Raw genomic sequence first — 22,994 nt, forward strand, 5'->3', positions numbered from 1 at the left:
AGAAAGAAAAGAGCGATGATTGGTACAAAGGGAAAACAGATTTTCTGCTATGCTGAGTGATACTCGACTTAAATAGGTGAGCTGTCTTAAAACGTGCAAATCTTTCAAGTGATGTCCATTGTGAAAGCACATGTACAAAACACAAACTACAGCTGTTCAATTATCTTTCACAGGTTTCTCCATTTTAATTGTACATAAACTCATTTGTGGTCAGGTATATAAAGGATCAATGAAGAAAAAAAAATGGTTTTCCATATCATTATTGACTGCAATATGTAGCTAGACATGTATCTTTTTAATAAAGCCACAACATAGGTTTTTTTGGGCATAGCTCAAGAACATAACAGCAATTTACAGCAGCAGTTTAAGGCATCATTTGGAGGGTTTAAGCGTAGAAGCTGAATCTTATGAGTGGGTCTACCACAGGCTTAAAAAGGGTTTTGAATTAGAAGGTGCTGTTTGTAAATACTGAAAGCTGACTGCAGCTTAGCTCAGTCAAGACCGATGGAAAACTCAAAACGAAACTTAAATTTGCCACTAACATTAAGACCATCCATGCAGCCTTGGCCCATCTGCTGTTGAAATCCTCATCCATTAATTTTACATCTCCACTCTCAACTGTTCCAACACTTTCTTGGTTTGCCTCCCGTTCTCCTCACTCAGGAGAAACTCGCTTTTCCAAAACTTAGCTGGCCCATCCCGCACATTGTCCCACTCAACCGTGACACATCAGTCGGTCCCTCACCACCACCCCCAATTTAAAATGTTCATCTTCGTAAAATTCCTTCACAGCCTCACCACTGTCTTTAATCTCCTATAGCCATACAAACCCTACAACTCTTTCCATCCTCTGACTGGCCTCATGTAATCCCCCTCCAGTTTCCCAGCCGCAATGGTTGCTATGTGGTTGGCTATCTAGGCACAATGTTCTGGAATTTCCTCTTAAACACCTCTGCCTCTTCCTCTATTTCATTAAGACTTTCCCTAAAACTCTTGCCCCCACGCCCAGCTCCCAATATCTCATTCTTTGGCTTAGCACCCATTTCTTGTCCGATTACATCTCTGTGAAGTGCCATGGAACATTTTTCTACATTAAAGATACCATTTGGATGCGAGTTGTTGTTTTTGAAGAGTAAATTTAGGACTGATGGTGGGGAGTTCTTTAAGTAAAGGGTGCTCACTTTGGAGGAACAGATCTCCACATGCAGCGGACTAAAGACAAATATTCACAAACGATCAGTCAGGAGCAGGAACTTGGACAGAATTCCCACCCCAGCTCCCAGGCAAGAACCCATTACTGTTCTGGCTAAGACCAGCTAATTCAGCACTGACCAAGAATTGGAAGCTGGGATCTTCTTGACATGTATGGCTTATTACACATTGGCAGAGAAGACCATTTACATTTTATTGCCTATATTTCTGTAGATTTTTTGATCCATTGATATGCATCAAAAGGTGTATTCAGCTTCTAAATGTCATATCCAACTCTTCTCTGATGTTCCTCTTTTATCTAACAAAGCTGTTGGCACAATGCCACTGACGTAGGTAGCACATCCTATTCAATGTGGTAACTTGGGCTGTTTAAAGAGTTTGTTGGACTCACTGGAACGACAGACTCCATAAACCTCGTGTACATTATTCGAATTTTGCAAATAATATAAACAAAAGGCCTATACTCACCAAAAGTAAGGTCTGAGATCATAAACAGTAACAAAGATTTTAATCATTTGACCCAAGCCCCATGAACATGTACATAATGCTGCTCTTCCCACCCTCCATACTGTCTCAGAGTCAATGACATACACCAAGGTTCACTTCACAACTGCACTCTGGGGCCACACTTCAGCTTCAACAATAAGTGTGGCAAACTATTCGATCACAGGAAGCAAGAGAGCCATCGTTGTATTTTACCCGAATGCAATCTATCACGTATGTAACACAAATTTCTATGTCAGCCCCAAGTAAAGGGCTAAAAGAAAGTGTAGCATGATGCACCAATTTCAGCTTACTGTACAATAACTGCACTAAGGAAATATCTTCCCCATTGACCAGGATTGGTGAGTAGGGTGTTCTAAAATCCTCATAAAGGTTATGATAAGCCCACTTTAGATTGAAAACCATTCTAGAAACAATATATCCTTACTGGAAATTGAAGATTAAATATAGAGAAGCCTGTCAACCACATTAAGGACTCCATGTCTTGGCTGTCATTCTGAACACTGACTTTTAGGATTTACTCTGTGCACTCAAAATCCAAGGTACTCTCACGTTCACTTCATTTAACATGGAGGGGAAAAAAAAGGGTGAAAAACTTATCTTAATTCAATAGGGCAGACATAGAAAAGATGTTTCTGTTTGCTGGGGAGTCCCAATTTATAAATACAAGGTAGTCACTAATAAATCCAATAGAGAATTCAGGAGAAACTTGTTTACCCAAGAAATTAGAATGTGAAAAGTGCTGCCACAGGGAGTAGTTGAGGTAAATAGAAAGATGCATTTAGTTTCTGACTATTTTTATCTTTTCATGGGATGTAGGTGTTGTTGACAAGGCCAACATTTGCTGCCCATCTCTAATTGCCCTCACACCATTCCACAGGGCAGTTAAAAGTCCACCACATTACTGTGGGTCAGGAGTCACATGTAGGCCACACCTGGGAGATCTCCTTCCCTGAATGACGAGTGAACCAGATGGCTTTTGGCTACAATCAGTGGTAGTTTCATGGTCACCATTACCGAGATTAGGTTTCAATTCCAGATTTATCAGTTAAATTTAATTCCCACCAGCTGCCGTGGTGGGATTCGAACCCATGTCCCCAGACCATTAACCTGGGCCTCTGGATTGCCACTATGCCACCATCGCCCTCTGGTGTTCAGATTCTATCCACTATAGCTGCTGGAACTATACCAATGGATTAGATAGCTCATCCTTGTACAACACAGTAGTTTGGGTTATTTAAAGAGTTCTTTTTATAATTCATTCACAGAACATGGGCATCCCCGGCCAGGCCAGCCTTTATTGCCCATCTGGAATTATCTTTTACTGAGTGGCTTGTTGGGGCAGTTAAAAGTCAATGACATCGCTATGGTTCTAGAGTCAGACTGAGTAAGGATGGCTGATTTTCTTTCCTAAAAGACAGTGAACCAGATGGATTTTTAACAAAAATCTAGCAGATGCATGGTTGCCATTACCAACAGTCGTTTTATATTCCAGATTTATTTAATTAACTGAATTTAAATTCTTCACCTTCCGTGGTCGGACTTGAACTCATGACTCTTGACTATCAGTCAAGGACATAACCACTATTTTCCCATCATCGTTGTTATATTCCTCAGAACTACAGAACACTAAAGTGCGACAGTATACCCTGCTCTAGAAATACAAAGAAGAGAAATGGGATAGATGATCAAGTGCACAAGGGAGAAAGGAAGAGGTAAAAGCAAAATACTGCAGATGCTGGAAATCTGAAACAAAAACAGAAAATGCCGGAAAAACTCAGCAGGTCTGGCAGCATCTGTGGAGGGAGAAACAGAGTTAACGTTTTGAGTCCGTATGACCCTTCTTCAGAAAGGAAGAGGGTTTGTTGATGGAGCAGAATGTCGATGGGTCAGAATGAAGTAAGGAGGTTCGTGTGGAACATAAACATGGTGTGAGTCTGTTTCTGAGCTATACGTTCATACATAATTTAAAAATAAATGGAAAGTTCTGCTGTCAAATTCTACAAGTGTCAAACTGGATACCTGACAGGAATCTGGTCAGTTAATTAATAACACTGGTGCAATATTACAGAGCTTCATTGGAAGCTGTGAAATGAATAATTGAATCATTGAAGAGAAATAATGTCTGCCCACTGAAAGACATTTGGAACCCGATCTTGGTGAGGTTTATAAATAGATTTGATGCATATTCTCCATCTTTTCTCATTTTAACTGAGATAGCAACTGTGGGAAGTCCAAGGCCCCTCTTCCTTCATCCCAAGGAGTTTGCTTGATTCAGTGCCTCTTGTAAATTATTCTCTGTAGAGCACTTGCTGCCTGTTTAACTAAAGCAGGCATGTTTCAGGTTTCACATAGCCCTGGCTCTACCACTGACTGTTATCCTAGGTTCCACCACTACCAGCCGCAACCCCCCCCGACCAACCCTACAATGCTCCCTCTGCATCCTGAAGATGCCAACATTTGCTGGGATACAGTTCATCAGACAGCATCACCCCTCCAATAGCATGGCATATGCTCTTCATATGAGCTTGCGACAATGTCAGACAGGAAGCGACCTGTTGGCCTGTATAAACCTTGGTAGCATTAACTGGCTATTCAATTATTAAAGCCATCACAGCTGAGCTTATCTTGCCCGCCTTTCGATCTTCACACAAGTGCACTTTGCAGCAGTGATCAGACACAGGAAGCATTTACTTGTCATGGTTCATCAAGGCCAATTGTAGAACCCAACTGATCCCCCCGAAAGCAATCAGCTAACAAAGTACAGACCAGGGACTGAATATGAAGCCTTCAGGTCTGTATAACTTGGTTTAAAATGTACCATGTCTTTAAGCGCTAAGCCATTGGGGGCAAGCTAAGAATTGACTTTTAAAATCAAGGATGCGCATACAGAATAAATTCATATTACTCATTGACAACCATCAATATTAGTCATTTTCAAAATATTCTGTATGATCCACATGGACAGGGGCTTCAGTGAAAGCTCAGCAAAACAACTGACACTGACACCTTAACATAGCACAACAACTCAAGGTGCTTCATAAAGGGATTGACCAGATACTGAGCACAATGAGAGAGCTTAGCAAGCTGGTGGAAGGAACGTGAAAGTAAGAGAAGTTCAGGAGGGCTCCAGAGAGCACAGCTGCAACAGGTAAATACCCTGTATTTTATGGGGGTTGGGGTGGTGGTTGGGGAGCTAGCACAGTCAACTGAGCTCGTGAACCAAATTAAACTACTAGACAAGAATGCAAGACTGCAGAGCCATTAGAAAATCAATCAAATGGGAGGCAGAGGAGGCAGAAAAGAACTGTAGTGATGAGTGGGGCTTAATTCAATTATTGAAGTTATTCAGCCCCTCGAGGCTGCTCAGCCATTCATTCAGTTATATCATGGCTGATCTATATCTTTACTCAATCTATCCAACTTTGATCCATAACCCTTGCCTAACAAAATATATCTGGGATGCTGAAATTGTTCATTGGTGGATTCAGTTCTAGCAGACAGGGAAAGGGTTTTTATTTTTTTTTAAATCTGTTCTGGCACTTGGAGTGCAAGCGTCGCTGGCAAGGTCAGCATTTACTGCCAATCCCTAACTGTCCTTGAGCAGATGGTGGTGATCCGTCTATAAGCAAATGGCTTGGCTTGCCAGGCCATTTCAGAGGGCAGCTAAGAGTCGTCCACAACATTGCTGTGGGTCTGGAGTCACATGTAAGCTGGATCAGGCAATGATGGCAGAACCCCCTCCACTTCTCTCTCTCTCTCTCTCTCTCCACCCCCCCACCACACACACCTTTAACCAGCTTATATTTCACCTCTTTCTTGGACTCACTCAAGTTCTGTCGAAGGGTCATGAGGACTTGAAACGTCAACTCTTTTCTTCTCTGCCGATGCTGCCAGACCTGCTGAGTTTTTCCAGGTAATTCTGTTTTTGTAATGATGGCAGATTCCCTTCCCTAAAGGGCATTGGTGAACCAGGTGGGTATTTGCAACGATCCAATAGCTTGTTCCAAATATATTACTGTAGACGGCAGCGTCTAAATCAACCTCTGAAGCCTCAAAAAATCATGCCAAAAGCAGGGGTCAACTTAAATGCCAAGTATAAAATAGCCAGCTCCAGTGTGGGTGGTTGCCATTTTGAAATGTGGAAAAACAAAATGCCAGTAATTTATATTACATTAATGTGGCACATTTATTGAATAAATTCATTGTCCAACGATACCTTTGATCATAATGAAAGCATTTCAAAAACCCTAAAATTCGTCATCTTTGGCATCCGACACAAAGAGTTCACCAAATTCATCGAATCGTTTTAGCAATGCCACCATGGTAAGGATCCCACTCTGGCTCAGATGTGGCATTTTCACTTTCAGAATCATCCCTCCAAAGCAAATTATCTTCCTCTCCATCCATCGAATTAGATGCTGGACATCATTTTGGACAATCTGATGACAGTTTGTTTATTAATATCGTCCCATGGTTTGGTGATGAAGCCATACAAAACATCAAGTGGGGCAGCACACATATTTCCACTCTTTGTGTAGGTTTTATTCTCCAGCAATCATCCACCCAATCCATTTGGCACCAACATGATCCTCAAATAGCTCGTTGGGAAACACATCCAAATGTTGAACTACGGACGTTAATATAATTGCAACGTGGGTGTTATGCATTCGCCAGCGCCTCGTGATCTCATCGGTTACATGGGATCGGAATATATCCCACATTAATAAGCTGCATTCTTCATGTGAACACTGAGATGCCTATTCCACACATGATCAATCCACAACTTCACCCCATCCTCATCCACCCAACTGTTGCCATGGCTCATGCACAAAAATTCCTACAGGGAACTTGACGTTCGGCATAGTTTTACATTGGAATATTACCATAGGCTTTAATTTCATTCCACCAGCTATACAGGGCCAGCACCACTGTGAATCTTGCTTTCTCATGTCCCAGGGTTTTCACTCGAACTTTTTCAAACCTTTCCACTTCACAGTTCAGGGCATATCGAAACTCATGGGCGTTTCATCCATGTTGTCGATGTGACATAATGCATACTCGGGACTTTGCGCTGTCTGATGAAGAATATGTGGAAACTGGTAATTTTGGCATTGAGGCCTTCTGAACCATCTTGATCTTCTGCTGCAACACTGGGCACTTTCACTCCGTAAAAGAGGCTACACCAACGAGCTGTTGCTCTGAAATCTTTGCTGGACTCGGGGTTTGATTTCGCCCACTTACCTGAGTATATATGCATTGCATTTCTGGTGACGATGTAACCATTCTGACGATTCTCAAGGGCCCATTCTGACACACACTTCTCAAGTGACTGGTCCCTGTTCTCGAGGCACGCTCGGTCTTGAGCATCTTCTTCAGGGCGGATTCCTTCTTTATCCATTCTCGCACAAGTTTTCCGCTAACACCTCGCTACGGCACAGCTATTTGACAAGTTAGCAAACTTTATGACATTTAACTTGAAACCAGCTTCATTTGTTTTACTGGCAACTCATTTCTCTTCTTTGGTCACCACGTGGTGATTCTACTCTGTGTGGGTGTCCCGCGCAACTTCGTAACACAGCCTGCTCGATCCCTTGGGTCCAGTTAGAATGTAAGTAAAAGATGCATTTGTGGGGTGAAAGGTTGAGGCTGACTACTAACGCGAGCATAGAACGTCATGGCTGAAAAGGTTGGGGGCGAGTTGAGCGCATGATTTTGGGGCTGAAAAAATGGTGTTGTCTTATATGCCAGATCGATTTATGCAATTTTGGTAGCTGCAGGACATCACCATCTTTGTAATTAAATTTAAATACCCCCAGCTACTGTGGTGGGATTTGAACTCTTGTGGGCATGGTCTGGATTACCAGTCCAGTGACATTACCGCTATATCATCATTCCCTTCTATCTAAGAAAGCTAAGAGGATTATTCTCAGTGGCACTTCTTGTTTTGGAAAAAGCAAAGAAACAAGACATGGGAACTCATTTAATCTACAATGACTTATCCTTGAAGACTAAGCTGGAGCAACAACCAAGGTCAACAGCAGACACCTAGAAGTGACCCGAGTGCTGCAGGTTTCTTCTGCTGCTCACTTACACAGATTATGGTGGAGAGGCTGTCTATAGCTCAAGGATAGAGGAGCTACAACAATCCTTTGAATCCCCAGGTAACACAATAGGAGCTCTTATCCTCATTATCTTTCAGTACATGGCACAATACTACATAACATCTACAAATGGGTGGAAAATTAACCATTGATGCCAATGTTATGTTTTAGTCTGCTCTTCAATTTACCGCTGTACCTTTTAAGACTGGACTGATGCACAGAGTTAAACTTTACCTGATGGATCCCCTCCAACTCCCTTCAACGCAGCATGGACAACAAACATGCACATCCGCTAACCCACTCAGACAAACACCCTGCTGATTCACTGCTCGACTATATTAGGCCTGTATTTTGGGAGAGGGTGGGAGTGGGAGTGGGGGTGGGGGTGGTGGGGGGTATTGGTGAAGGAAGCAAAAGAGAAGGCGTGTGATAGAGAGTGCGACAGAGAGTGTGAGGGAGAAAGCAAGAGGGAAAGAGGTGAAAGAAAGTGAGCAAGGCAATAAAACGCGGCCAGCTAAGTAAACAAGGTCTCTGATAAGAAACACCAAATCCTGGAATGCAATCATCAGTTCTGGAATTTCAAGAATCCCATTACAAAATAAATCAAGCAGCAATTCTGGTTTTGTTCGAGTCAGGAGGCAAAGAATTGAAATGCCAAGAATGTTACTGAAGGCTTAATTTAAATTTCAATTTCTCTGGCTCCATCCCACATCCCGGGACTCTGCTTTAAGAAAAATACACCACCAAGTTGTAAGAAGCACTGGACTTAGGCAAATTAGCCATGGGAAGTGAATGGTATTATATGACAGCTAGACAATGGCAAGCCATGGGGCATATTGATCAACAGAATTGCAACATAAGAACAACTCCACCACTGATATATCATCATATCCAGCACCTTGCACAGATCAGTCACTAACAGGCAGTACGCAATACAAGTATAGGTGAAATATAAATCCCCACCAGTCACGTAGCTCAGATAAGGCAAGCACTTAATCAGCTCTTGCTCACCTTCCGAAAGCACCAGCATAATGACTAAGGTTACATTCTCTGTTATCCTTTCCCTCAGACCCCTCTAAACTTGAAATGAGAGAGACATCTCCAATTGAAAATTGTCATCCCAATAGTCTCAATCCCTCCATGGTGCTGCCCTATTTCTGTCACCTCCTCCAGTGCCATAACTCTGCTGTTCCAAACCTTCAGGCTGCAGCTTCTTGTGCATTGCGTTAACTCCAATCTCACCATTAGCACTTGTGTCTTGAGGGTTCTCCAGTCTGGAGATAACTCCATAAACCTCTTCCCCTCCTCAAGACCTTCCATAGAACCCCCTTCATGACAGATTTTTTTTTTAAGTCTCCCCTTCTAATTGTTCCTTCTTTGGCTTGGCATCTATTTCTCTCACATTTCAGTGAATGCTTTATCACACTAGAAGTAGCATCCCACATGTGCAAAGTAGCACATATGTACAAGAGTGGACAGTAAAAGCTGTCTACACTCCTGCTGCCAAACCCAATCCTGTCTTTAATCAGGTAAGGATAATAGAAAATCATAGAATCATACAGCACAGAAGGACACCTGCAGAACACCTGCGGTCTGTCCGCAAGAATGACCCAAACCTCCCTGTCGCTTGCCATTTTAACACTCCACCCTGCTCTCTTGCCCACATGTCTGTCCTTGGCTTGCTGCATTGTTCCAGTGAAGCCCAACGCAAACTGGAGGAACAACACCTCATCTTCCGACTAGGCACTTTACAGCCATCCGGACTGAATATTGAATTCAACAACTTTAGGTCGTGAGCTCCCTCCCCCATCCCCACCCCCTTTCTGTTTCCCCCTTCCTTTTCTTTTTTCTCCAATAAATTATATAGATTTTCCTTTTCCCACCTATTTCCATTATAAAAAAAAAAAAATTTTTTTTTTTTTTTACATTTTTTTACATCTTTTATGCTCTCCCCACCCCCAGTAGAGCTATACCTTGAGTGCCCTACCATCCATTCTTAATTAGCACATTCGTTTAGATAATATCACCAACTTTAACTTTAACACCGATGTGTTCTTTTGTACTATTGTTGTTGACATCTTTTGATGATCTGCTTCTATCACTACTTGTTTGTCCCTACAACCACACCCCCACTCCTCTCTCTCTCTCTCTCTCTCCGCCCCCCACACACACACCTTAAACCAGCTTATATTTCAACTCTTTCTTGGACTCGAACTCAAGTTCTGTCGAAGGGTCATGAGGACTCGAAACGTCAACTCTTTTCTTCTCCGCCGATGCTGCCAGACCTGCTGAGTTTTTCCAGGTAATTCTGTTTTTGTTTTGGTTTTGAGCACAGAAGGAGTCCATTCAGCCCATTATGCCTGGGCCGGCTTTTGGAAAGTGCTATCCAATTAGTCCCAATCTCTTTCATTTTTATTCTTTCAAAGGATGTGAGAGTCACTGGCAAGGCCATCCCTAACTGCCCTTGAGCAGTTAGTGGTGAGCCGACTTCTTGAACTGCTTCAGTCCATCTGGTGTAGGTGCACCCTCAGTGCTTTCTCCAAAGCCTTGCAAAACAAGTATTTTTTCCCTTTTGATAATTATTACTGAATCTTCCTCCACCATCCTTTCAGGCAGTGCTTTCCAGATCAAAACAAATCTCTCCTCATCTCCACTCTCGTTCTTTTGCCAATTACTTTAAACCTGTGTTCTCTGGTTACAAATGTTCCTGCCAGTGGAAACAGTTTCATAATCCGGTCATTCTTATGACTAGGATTTAAATGTTACTCTAATCTTCAAAGGGTGAGCTGGGGGGAGGTGAGATTTTCCTCTTCAGTAGACAGAAAATCATGAGCAGCTTGTGCTCGGATTTGTAACTAACACTTTTTCCCCACCAAGCTCATACGACCAGGAGCTAATGAGAGTGATCAGGTCAAGATATTGGTGTATGGTCTTCGTACAGTCTAACATGCTGCTAGAGGGGTAGATCACAAGTCTGATTCACACATTGCCCCTGTGCTCACTGACCTATTTTAGCTCCCAGTCTGGCAATAACTCGATTTCAGAATTCTCATCCTTGCTTTCAAATCCCTCCATGACATGGCCCCTTCCCAGCTCTGTAACCTCTTCGGCCCTAAAGTGCTCCAAGATCTTGGCATTGCTCCAATTTCAGCCTCTTGCACATTCCCAATTTTCGTTGCTCCATCTTGGTGACCATGCCTTCAGTTGCCGAGCCCACAAGCCCTGAAGTTTCCTCCCTAAACTTCTCTTCCTTCCTTTGAGACAGTCCCTAAAACCTACCTCTTTAACAAGTTTTTGACCGAATGCTCTACGATCTTATGATGTGGCTAGATCTCAAACATTTATTCGATTACACTCCAAGAAGCACCTTGAGACGCTTTATTACATCACAGGCTCTATCTAAATGAATGTTGTTATACTGAACTCCTGTCACTACAGGGAGCTTTCCATGCAAGACTAGATCTGCATTCAGATCACTGCCAGTTACACACTGCAGCAAGTAGCTCACTTCCTCTCTGCTCCAATTTCTTAGAGCAGATGGTGCAAGGGATGTTACAGGTTCTGCAGGGAATTACTACGACAGATGCTCTCTGCTCTATACAAGTGCACAAAATCAATTAACAAACAAGGGACAAAGGGTCTTCAGTTATACTCTCAACACCCACCCCCCACCCCACCCCCAACCCCATCCCCCGCGCCACCACAATCACTGCCAATCCCAAACCCTTGTCTTCTTGGGAAAGATAATGAAGGTCACTCCTCAGAATCCAGGAGAACAGGGTTAATATAGTCTTATCGCTGGTGTGTCCTTTAGTAAGGTGGCAAGGAGCTGGGAGAGAACAGGTACTGTAAAATGGGGCTGCTTCTCCAGGCATGTGACATTGTGTAGATGATCGTGCCAAAGAGATCGAGGGAGAAAGTCAGTAGGTGGGAAGACCTATTTATATTGCCCCTTCATGCATACCAAAGCTTTAGGCTTAGAGGCTTTTCCATGTGAAGTAACACATGAGGCAGATAAAGCATGGGTTTATGTCTGTTTCCATAACTTGTTTTTCCGGGTTGCTAGCAGTCACCAGGTGCTACAGCTTGAGGGCGTCACTCCACATCAAGGCGGCCGACTGGGAGACTCCCCCACGCTTACCGTCTGCCACCAGGTCTATCGGAAGGATTGGAAGGCCCTTCCACGGCCATCAAGTCCTGGAGTGGGACTGAAATTCCGGCTCAGAGGTAGGGCCACTAACCCACCGCGCCACAAGACCTCCGGCGCTTTACAGCCTACAAAATACTTTTGAAGCATTATCACTGTTGCAACATGGGAAATACGGCCATCATATTGTGCACAGCAAGATCCCACAAAGATCGCTGTGATAACAGCTAGACAATCTGTTCTCAGCATTGGTTAGAGGATAAACATTGTCCTGGACAGTGGGCAGAGCTTCCTTGTCCCCTTTGAAATAGTGCGATGGGATCTTTTACATCCACCCAAAGTGGAGATGGGATATCGGTTTAACATCTCATCTGAAAGATGGTACCACCGACAGTGTGGCACTCCCTTGGTGCAATACTGGGGAGTGTCAACCTGAACTGTGTGTTCATGTCTTCCTGGGTGAGACTGCTTCATTGGCCCTAATTCCCATTCCTAATAATTTTTTGCGAGTAGCTATTTACTGTAAACTCTGCTGCAGGATGTAGGCTACACAGTAAATCCCTGGAGCATAACCAACCTACAAGAACAGGTCTTTTATTGGGAAATAATTATAGACTATCTAGGACAATGACCCACAGCTCCACTTCAGACAGGCACAGAGCTGCTCTGAAAAGAAAATGCCACAAAGATTTTGTGATAGTGATGGGGCCAAAGAAGGGGGATTAACTATTGGAATCCTTCCAAAAGATGTTTTCAAACAAATGAGCCTTTTATTTGATTCAAGTAAATTAAGTGACTTGTTCAGTAGCCTCCTGACACCCAGAATCAGGTTATTTGGGATAAAAATGCTCCACAACGCCGCATTTGACAGGGGATTTGAGCATGATACTAATTTCCATTTCACAAAAATGTCCAAGATCGCAAAGCCCGGTGTTCAAGTAATTAACTCCTTCCTGAGACAATGCTCCACGGATTCTGCGGGGCTTGCATTACCCTGACACATTATTTACAATGGCAGCAGTTAGCAGGATAATGAACCTTTTGGGGGTTAGGGGGGTGGGGGTGGAGGTGGGGGCAGGTGAGAATTGCAGCCCAATTCAATCTTGCCCTTGTCTAACATCCCCATGCACACACTTGCTAACAGGTCATTCCCCCAGGCAGCAGAATCTAGACCAGGACACCGAGGAGGGATCCACTAAGCTTTTTTTAAATTAGTGTCATGAGATTTTGTACATCCAGAGAAGGCTTGGTTAAACAACTCATTCAAAAAAAGACGGTTCCTCCAACAGTGCAGCACCCCCTCAGTACTGCACAGCCTATATTATGTGTTCAAGTTTCTGGAGTGGGAATTAAACCCACAAACTTCTGCCTTAAAAAGGAGAGAGAGCTACCCATTAAACCAGAACCTTAATTTAACTTAATGAAGCCTTATGTTTCATTTTAAAATTGGCTGTGCCTGCTCCACACTAGGACCAGTTCTCTAATGGTTCAGTGCCTGAAGGTAGCGTACAGTGTAACACTGGACGTCCTTTCACAAAGCCAAACCTCAGCACAAGCCCTCAGGGAACAAAACAAAAACACGAATCAGCTGGCAGAAGGCTCCTCAAAGAGTCAGAGGAATATTTTCAGCACAAGAAAAGCAGTTCTCATATAATCCTGAACTTGTGCTCCACCTATCACGCACCTTAAAAAGCTGGAATTCAAAGTCCAATGATGACCATGAAACCATCATTGATTGTTATAAAAACCCATCTGGTTCACTAGTGTCCTTGAGGGAAGGAAATCTGAAGTCCTTACTTGGTCTGGCCTACATGTGACTCCAAACCCACAGCAATGGGTTGACTCTTAAATACCCTTGGAAATGGCCTAGCAAGCCACTCAGTTCTCAAGGGTAATTAGGGGTGGGCAATAAAATGCCAGCCTAACCAGTGACATACCCTCATCCCATGAATGAATAAAAAAGACCTTGATCAGTCCCCATGCAGCAGTAACACCAGAGTCTTGTTCATGACACATGCACCTCAGTTTACGAAAGCACTGAGTAAATAAGGCTCTGAATGCCACATCAGCCTAATGCAGTCTTTGATCCAGTAAATGAGAGTGACTTACTGCCTGTGTAAAACTCTGAAGCCCAGCTAATTGTTAGAAGTACATTGTGCAATAGGCAATCCCAGAGCTGTATGTAGTTTACACACACATGACATCTGTCTGGGAACTGAGACCGTGGGGTTATGACATTTAAAATGTCATTAACCCAAGCAATTTCGATTACAATCCCCCATGTCTACACGCTCATTTGAATCCAGAAGCACATTATGCCATTTGAAAATATTTCAGCATTAATTTCATCACTAAAAATAACACTTGTGTTTCCTCTCCCCCATTCTCACTGCTCTCTCCAGGGAGAACTCCATCAGCAGGTAAAAATAAACAGACAATCTGCTGCCAACGCTCATCTAAGACTGTTCCTTGTTGAACTCTCCCTCATTAAGGGATGGTTCTTGATCTCAGATGTGACTACTCGTATTGATTGATGACAGCCTATTGGGATTGTCTTCCACACCCCCATCCCTTATTTTCCACCCCCCCCCCGCCCCCCGACACCCCCCTCCCCCCCCACCCCCCCCCCAACCTCCCAGTTACTTACATTATGCACGCAGAGCCTGTCCAGCTATTCAACAACACAGACTTCAAAATTACCACTCCACATTCACACACGTGTATATTCAACAAGGAGTCAACAAATTAAATTTAGGCGCAGGGATCCAATGTGGTTCAACCCCCAAACTCTCAGGGCAATCGCAAGACCCTTTCCACTATCTCATCCAAGTCAGCTCACTTGCTAAAGGACACACCAGCGATAAGACTAGATTAACCCTGTTCTACCGGATTCCTATGAGGATAGAATTGGGATCTTTCTCTCTTTGTGGGCTTGGGAAGTGAACTTATAATAAAAAGGTGGCCCTCTCGCACCTATCAAGTCTCAGTTTCTCCAAACCAGTTCTATCTGTTATCAATAGTCACTATTTAGAGTCGAAATACTCCACCACAAAAAAACCTGGCTTTAAGAAATGGATTTCTGGGTTAGATTCAAACCCAGCTTCCAACAGGAAAAGTTCACTATCTAGCTCACTATCAACCTGCACATTGCAGCAAGTATACATTACATATTCATTTAAACTCCAGAATATAGGATCTAGAGGGGAGCTATGTTAACCTGCTATCCAAGAAAGGAGGGAAGAGAGAAGATAGTCTGACATCAGTTGTCAGGATAAATGTTACAATTATTAAGGAAGTCTTAACAATACGCACAGAAAATCATAGTACGATCAGACAGAGTCAACGTGAGTTCTTGAGAGGAAATTCATGTTTGTCAAATTTATTACAGTTTTTGTGCATGTAACTAGTACAGCAGATAAAAGGAGAGCCAGTAGATGTAGTATAAGCCTTTTGGAAATCCAAGTATAAGGTGTCACACAAAAATGTTAACATGCAAGATAAGGGCCGATGGGGTTGGAGGTAATATGCTAGCATAGAAAGAGGACTGGGTAACGGAGAGGAAGCAGGGAGGAGAGATAAACAGAGTATTTTCAAGTCGGCAGGCTGCAACTAGCAGAGTGTCGTAGGAATCAATGCTGGGACCTCAACTGTTTACAAACTATATTAATGACTCAGATAAAAACAATCAAGTAAAGTCCTGCATTTCGCATCCACCTTGTTTGCGTATTCGCTTACCCACGCTTTGTACACTGCATCACCCATCACATGAGCAATGTTTGCTTATCCACACCCTCTGAGGAGAAGCCTATGGAAACCAGAGTCCATTAGACCTGACCGTAGACATTTAATTCTCTTTCTTTAAGCACCTTTCCAACAGGGGTGAGGAGCAGTGCTTAAGTGCAGCCCAAATGGAGAAGTTAACCTGGAAATGTCCAAATTTCTTGGGCCAGAGCTGCAATAACGGCTCTGTTCAATTTTGAAATGTTCACCAATTTTGTCTTTCAGTTTTGAGGTGATTCATTTTTTTTATTAAATGAGGATTGTCTCGGTTCAAAATTTTTAATACATGTATTATATTGCTCAGAGGCTCCCCCTATCTGTCATATACAGGTATTGTACCATAATTTGCTGTAGAGTAACTGCAGAAACTTGTGCTGCCCTCACATTGCTGGAACCTAATTGACTCCCGTTGAAACCATGTTCATTTTTCACGATTTCACTGTTTCTGAGGTGCACAGGAATGTAACCCCACCCCCCACCGTGAACGGCAGGACTTTACTGTAATGTATCCAAGTTTGCTGAAAATACAAAGCTAAGTGGGAACATAAGCTGTGAGGAGGACACAAAGACATTGCAGAGAGATATGGGCAGGTTAAGTGAGTGGGCAACAGGTGGCAAATGGGGGATTGTGAGATTATTTACTTTAGTAAAAATAGAAAAGCAGAATTTTTTTTAAAAAAAGATATGTAACTTCTAAACAATGATGTTCAGAGGGACTTGGGTGTACTCAGATAAGGAACTCAAAGTTAGCATGCAGGTACAGCAAGCAATTAGGAAAGCAAATGGTATGTTGGCTTTTATTGCAAGTAGATTGGAGTACAAGAATAAGGAAGACTTGCTACAACTGTGTTTGGGCTTTAATGAGACCACATCTGGGGTACAGTGTGCAGCGTTGTTCTCTTTATCTAAGGATTTACTTGAAATGGAGGTGATACAGCAAAGATTCACAGGATTGGTTTCTGGGGAGAGTGCTGTCCTATGATGAGAAGCTGAATAAATTGGGCCTATATTTCACCCCTTTCCTAAGATTCACTCAGTTCTGTTGAAGGGTCAGGAGGACTCGAAACGTCAACCCTTTTCTTCTCTGCCGATGCTACCAGACCTGCTGAGTTTTTCCAGGTAATTCTGTTTTTGTTTTGGATTTCCAGCATCCGCAGTTTTTTTGTTTTTAATCTCTATAGTCTCTGGAGTTTAGAAGAATGAGAAGTGATCTCATTGAAACATACAAGATTCTGAAGAGTCTTGACAGGGTAGACACAGAGGCTGTTTCCTTTAGCTGCGGAAATTGAGAACATGGGGACACAGTCTCAGGATAAGTTGAGTTTCTCTGAGGCAAGACAGACAGGTTTTTGGGGAATATAGGCGGCAGGTGTGAGAACTGAGGCCGGGGATCAGCCATGATTGTATTAAATGGTGGAATAGGCACAAGGGACTGTGCAGTCTACTCCTGCTCCTATTTCTTACATTACGTTCTTACTATATGGTGAGCAATGAGCCCACACATCACAGACATCTTATCCTTTACTAGACCTAATACTCGTTTTGGAATTTGCCAAAGTCTTCCTCCTCAGGACCCAGGTTCTCACCTTGTAGACCCTTCTAAAGTCAGTAATGTTGTGAACCTCACTGAGACATGCTTTCAGTGTATTAGCACTTTTAGTGCACACTGATCCTTGCAGTTTTTCAGTTAGAATTGGTGATGGGCAAAGTATTCGCACATATTTTACTCCCTCCCCCTCCCTAAAAAGAATGCACACGTGACACTGCTGAACACTTGCAAACTTAGCAAGACTTTTATAGCACTTCACAAAGAAAGCATAGAGAGTGCCACCCAGGAATGTTAACAATGGAGATGGAAATCGGAGGGGGTTGGGGCCAGGGAGGCTATTCCACAGCTAGGGCGGTGCGGGACAGACATTTTAAAAAATATATTTTTGAGTTACTCTTTCAGCATCCAAATGCCATTACAGGATCTGTTGATAGGAGGGGCAATGCAGAGAGCTTCCCATTTACTGATCTTTCTTTTGGGTGGTTTGATTAATCTGCGAATGCAGATGACACCGTTTGAAGAATCAACTTCATGGATTTATGAGTTCTATTGTTTGGAACCAAACAAGCAGCAGGATTAACACTACTCACACCAGCAGCAGGATTAACACTACTCACACCAGCAGCAGGATTAACACTACTCACACCAGCAGCAGGATTAACAAACACTACTCACACCAGCAGCAGGATTAACACTACCCACACCAGCAGCAGGATTAACAATACCCACACCAGCAGCAGGATTAACAATACTCACACCAGCAGCAGGATTAACACTACTCACACCAGCAGCAGGATTAACACTACCCACACCAGCAGCAGGATTAACAATACCCACACCAGCAGCAGGATTAATACTACTCACACCAGCAGCAGGATTAACACTACCCACACCAGCAGCAGGATTAACACTACTCACACCAGCAAGCAGATTAACACTATTCACACCAGCAGGAGGATTAACACTATTCACACCAGCAGGAGGATTAACACTATTCACACCAGCAGGAGGATTAACACTATTCACTCCAGCAGTCCTTTGTGATTTACCAAATGAAAAGTGCTGCCTAGAACAGCTCTTTCCAGTCAAAAGGCCAGGCTAGGTTTTTAAAATTAAATGTAGAAGTTAATAATTTCTGGTCTGCGTGAACCTGTATTAGGGAAGGCTCATCTTAAAGCACAAACTCCTCTGGTAACAGTTTATGCTTCAAGGAGGATTCGTTATCAGCAGGCTACTCCTCCCATTGAGGTTAACCATGCTCGCATTCAGTTTCAACATATGTCTCAGCATCAGCTTCAGATTGGCTCAGATAGTTTCCTTGAGGAAATGCTAAAGACACAGTATTTGTCACAAGGCACCTGAAGGTTCTGTATCACAATTAGCCGATAATCATTCTATCATGTTGTTTCCATTCAGTCCTGCCTAACACTACTGAGGGAGCAGTATCACAACAAGGACTGCACTGGTTCAAGTAGGTCACCTAAGACCACCTCAACACAGCTAGGAATGGACAAATAAACTGCAGCCTTGCCAGTGTCTTACCAGACCTGGTAAAGACATTTTTAAAACCCTCAGTATGCCAGCCACATTACAACTAACAATGCAGAAGACCCAGCTCAAGTGATGGTTCCTCCTCAAGTTCCATTAGAAGCTAGGACCAAGGCTATGATTGGAGACACTGCACTACAGGGCAGGCACAGTCGTTCAAATGCAAAAAGCGACTGCACCTTATCCAGTGCATGGATTTGCAATTGCTTTCCCAGCTTCAAATCCTGGTTGCAGACTTCCCCCGGATGCCCAGGGAAGGTCATACAGTGCAGCAATGCAAAAGCCACACTGCCAGCCAGTTTGAAGCAGGCTAACGGGTCAGTTTGACTGTTGCCACAACAAAACAATGGCATGCAGCATCCATTGCTGCCAACAATGCCAAAAGCACCACCGCATCAGACAGCTCTGATTTCAAAAACTTTGAGGGAAATTAGAACTCTGGCGACCATTTAACCCTCTTTAACGCTTGCAAAAATCAATAATGATCAACTGACTTGGAACCATTAAGGCTAAACCATTCAACTAAAGCATACAAGTGGCAACTAACATTCATGCCACACAAGTTGCCAATCAATGATGATCTCCAACAAGACAGAATCTAACCATCACCCCTTGACATTCAATAGCATTATCAGTGCTGAGGCCCCACCATCAACATCCTGGGGGTTATCGCTGATCAGAAACTGAACTGGACACGCCAAATAAATACTGTGACTACAAGGGCAATTCAGAGGCTCGGAATCCTGCAGCAAGTAGCTCACCTCCTGACTCCCCAAAGCCTGTCCACCATCTACAAGGCACAAGTCAGGAGTGTGATGGAATACTCCCCACTTGCCTGGATGAGTCCAGCTCCCATAACACTCAAGAAACTTGACACCATCCAGGGCAAAGCAGCCCACTGTTTATAGATGGGGCGCAAAACAATTCATCCCTCCACCACTGACAGACAGTAGCAGTAGTGTGTACCATCTAAAATGTGCACTGCAGAAACTCACCAAGCCTTCTTAGACAGCACCCTCCAAACCCATGACCACTGCCATCTGGAAGGGCAGCAGGCACATGGGAACACCACCACCTGGAAGTTCCTTTTCAAGTCACTCACCATCCTGACTTGGAAATATATCGCTGTTCCTTCACTGTCACTGGGTCAAAATCCTGGAACTCCCTCCCTAACAGTACTGTGGGTATACCTACATCACATGGACTGCAGCAGTTCAAGAAGGCAGCTCACCACCACCTTCTTAGAGCAATTAGGGATGGGCAATAAATGCTGGGCCAGCCAGAGACGCCCACATCCCATGAAAGAACATTAAAAAAAGTCACCAGAATATATGAATCTTTCCTGTCAAGGTCAGCTTTAGCATCACCCAGGAGAGCTGCAGTCAGAAAACCCCATATTGCATACATGACGTGTGTATCTCCTGCTGAACTTGAATCTACACCAGACAGCTGCTACAAAAGCAGCACAGACAAATTGGGAATAGCTGCGATAGGAAATAACAATTACAGTTTTAAAAAAATGCAAGTCCTGATAAACTAACCAACTATCAAACAGATGACAGCCAAGCGAAATCCCGTCCTTACCCACATATGCCCAGTACAGTTCACAAGGCAATGATCACGAGTGGGAAACTTGAGCATTCTTTGTCCCCAGGACATTCCAGCTCAACGCAGCAACACTATCGTTGGCCCCAATTCAGATCAACCAACATAACACAGATCAGGAATCGAATCTGGGACCAGTCCATAAGGTGCACATTATCCAAAAGGCAGTAACTTTGCCTTTGCGATCTCAAGTCAGGCATCATCTGTAACCCACCAGTAGGGCCATGAACACGGTGGGTTGGGGGAAGAGGAGGGGGGCAAGGGAGAGGGAAAGCAGATGGAGAAGGAGGAAAGATAAGAGAAGGGAATGGGAGCACCAGCCATTCATTCAGCCCCATCCCGCTGTAATACAGCCTGGCATGTTAACTCAACCACACATGTATCAGGGAACTGTGGGCACAAGTACATCCCAGTCCTTGACCCAGTTTCCTAGGTTCTTAACAGATCATCCTATATAAAGCTCATAATTACAACGTCTCACAACTATAAACAGCGTATGCACAACACTGTTAACTCCTCCAGCCTCGCCCAAGTCCCAGACACAGCATTCACAATTCCACATCTTGGCATTCAAACCTGAGACTCGCGTTATGAAATGAGCCACTCCTCGAAGTCTCAGTGGCTCAGCGTCCCTGAGCTCTCCTCCCAGAACTTCACAAAGACCGGTACGGTTGGCAATGCTCTCTGACCTTGGTAACGGTGCAACTGAGATGTGGAAGCCCCAGGGTCAGATGTCTCCCAGAAATATTCTTTACAAATGAACACAGGCGCCCTCTCACAATTCACAGCTGCTGCTTGAGGCTCCAGGGAAATCCCATAGGATCAGATTCTACTCAGGGGAGGGAAGCAGCAGAAATAATAGAAATCTCTCCCTGGAAGAGGGGATCTCGAAGCTTGGCCACTTGGAAGTGGGTCAAAACTCCAAACTCCTATCCCCTCTCCTTTTCCCGGTGCCGCGTGTCAGGAGGCCAATTCCAGTCACATCTTTTTGCAAACCTACGGGAGATCCAAATTCCAGCGAAACCCCTCTTACAGTTCCAACGTGGGGCAATATCTCCTTTTTTTTTGGCGCAGTCACCACCTTTCGCCTCTTGTCTCTTCCGTGTCCGCTGCCTCCTCCCTCTCCTTAGGTTTTTCCTCCTCGACCTCACCTCGTCCTGTCAATCAGTGCTTCGTCCCCCGCCCAGGGAAATCCACAGAAGGGGATACAAAGTCTCAGCCAATGGGGAAATTGGCCACAATGTCGCAGCCAATGGCGAACTCGGTTACAATGTTGCAGCCAATGGAATGATGGTTATGTCGCAGCCAATGGCGAACTCTTTTACAATATTGCAGCCAATGGAATGATGGTTATGTCGCAGCCAATGGCGAACTCGGTTACAATGTCGCAGCCAATGGCAAACTCGGTTACAATGTTGCAGCCAATGGGGTAATGGCTACGATATCGCAGCCAATGGGCAACTTCTCTACAATATTGCAGCCAATGGAAAAACGGTACGTATAGATCACAGCCAATAGTAAATGGAAACATCACAATGCATCCAATGGGCACAGGAGAAATAGAAGACGGACACATGGGCTGGAACCAATGGCAAATAGAAAGCGCATTGATCAAACTGACAGATCAAACCAGCCGACACTGATCAAAGGATACATTCATGCCAGCGTGATAAATAATAAAGTGCATTTTCTGGTCTGCAGCCAAATGAAGTACAGCCACTCCCAAAAATTGTGCAATAATGAACGTCAAACTCATAGATTCACAGAATAGTTACAGCACAGGAGACTATTTGGCCCATCGAACCCATGCTAGCTCTTTGTAAGAATAGTTTAGCTCGTATCTGTTCTGGGGACGTTCAGTTCCCTTTTAAAAGCCACGATTGAATCTGCCACCGCCATCTTCTCAGGCAGTGCATTCCAGATCAGAACTACTTGCCACTTAGAAAGGTGTCATCTTTGTTTCATTTACCAATCACTTTAAATCAATGTCCACTGATTCTTGACTCTCCTGCCCACCGAGAACAGTTTCTCTCCATCTGTACTCGTCGTGATTCTGAACGCTACTGCCAAATCTCCTCTCAACCTTCTCTTTGAGGAGAACAACCCCAGCTTCTCCAATCTACCCATGAAACTAAGGCCCCCCATCCCTGGAGCCATTCTCGTAAATAATTGTTGAAGCGTATTTCTAATTTGCAAGATTTATTAAAATTGTACATCCACATTAACCGATATCTCTCCATAACATGCACTGAAATAAATCTTGGCATCGCCGCCAGTTCAGTCATTCAATCCTGGATGCTAACGTCTATTTTTGGAAATACACAAGTCAGTTAGCATCAGTAAAGTTTAAAGCAAAAGAAAAATACCACAGGTGTTGCAAATCTGAAATCTTTCTTAAATAAAGGAAAATGCTGAAAATGCTCAGCCAGTCATGCCGTTGAGATATATACAAAGTTAATATTTCAAATGAATGCAGGTGCCCTTTTACAATTCACAGCTGCTGCTTCAGAGTCCAAGGAAATCCCACAGGATCAGATTCTCCTTA

At 43.7% G+C, this 22,994-nt stretch overlaps 1 protein-coding gene across 5 annotated transcripts in view; it reads right to left on the reverse strand.

The window, feature by feature from the left end:
- The window catches only part of osbpl7 (oxysterol binding protein-like 7), a 106,270-nt gene extending 84,689 nt beyond the window's left edge, over positions 1 to 21,581 (reverse strand). For 3 of the 5 annotated variants that reach the window (XM_041173332.1, XM_041173333.1, XM_041173329.1), the window contains exon 1: positions 21,026 to 21,581. The gene's annotated coding sequence lies outside the window, so the exon portion shown is untranslated. The remainder of the gene's footprint in view (positions 1 to 21,025) is intronic. The other 2 variants (XM_041173331.1, XM_041173330.1) reach the window with 2 other exon arrangements.
- Between the last annotated feature and the right edge of the window lie 1,413 nt (positions 21,582 to 22,994).

The sequence above is a fragment of the Carcharodon carcharias genome, chromosome 23 (assembly GCF_017639515.1).
Source record: "Carcharodon carcharias isolate sCarCar2 chromosome 23, sCarCar2.pri, whole genome shotgun sequence".
Lineage (NCBI taxonomy): Eukaryota > Metazoa > Chordata > Chondrichthyes > Lamniformes > Lamnidae > Carcharodon > Carcharodon carcharias.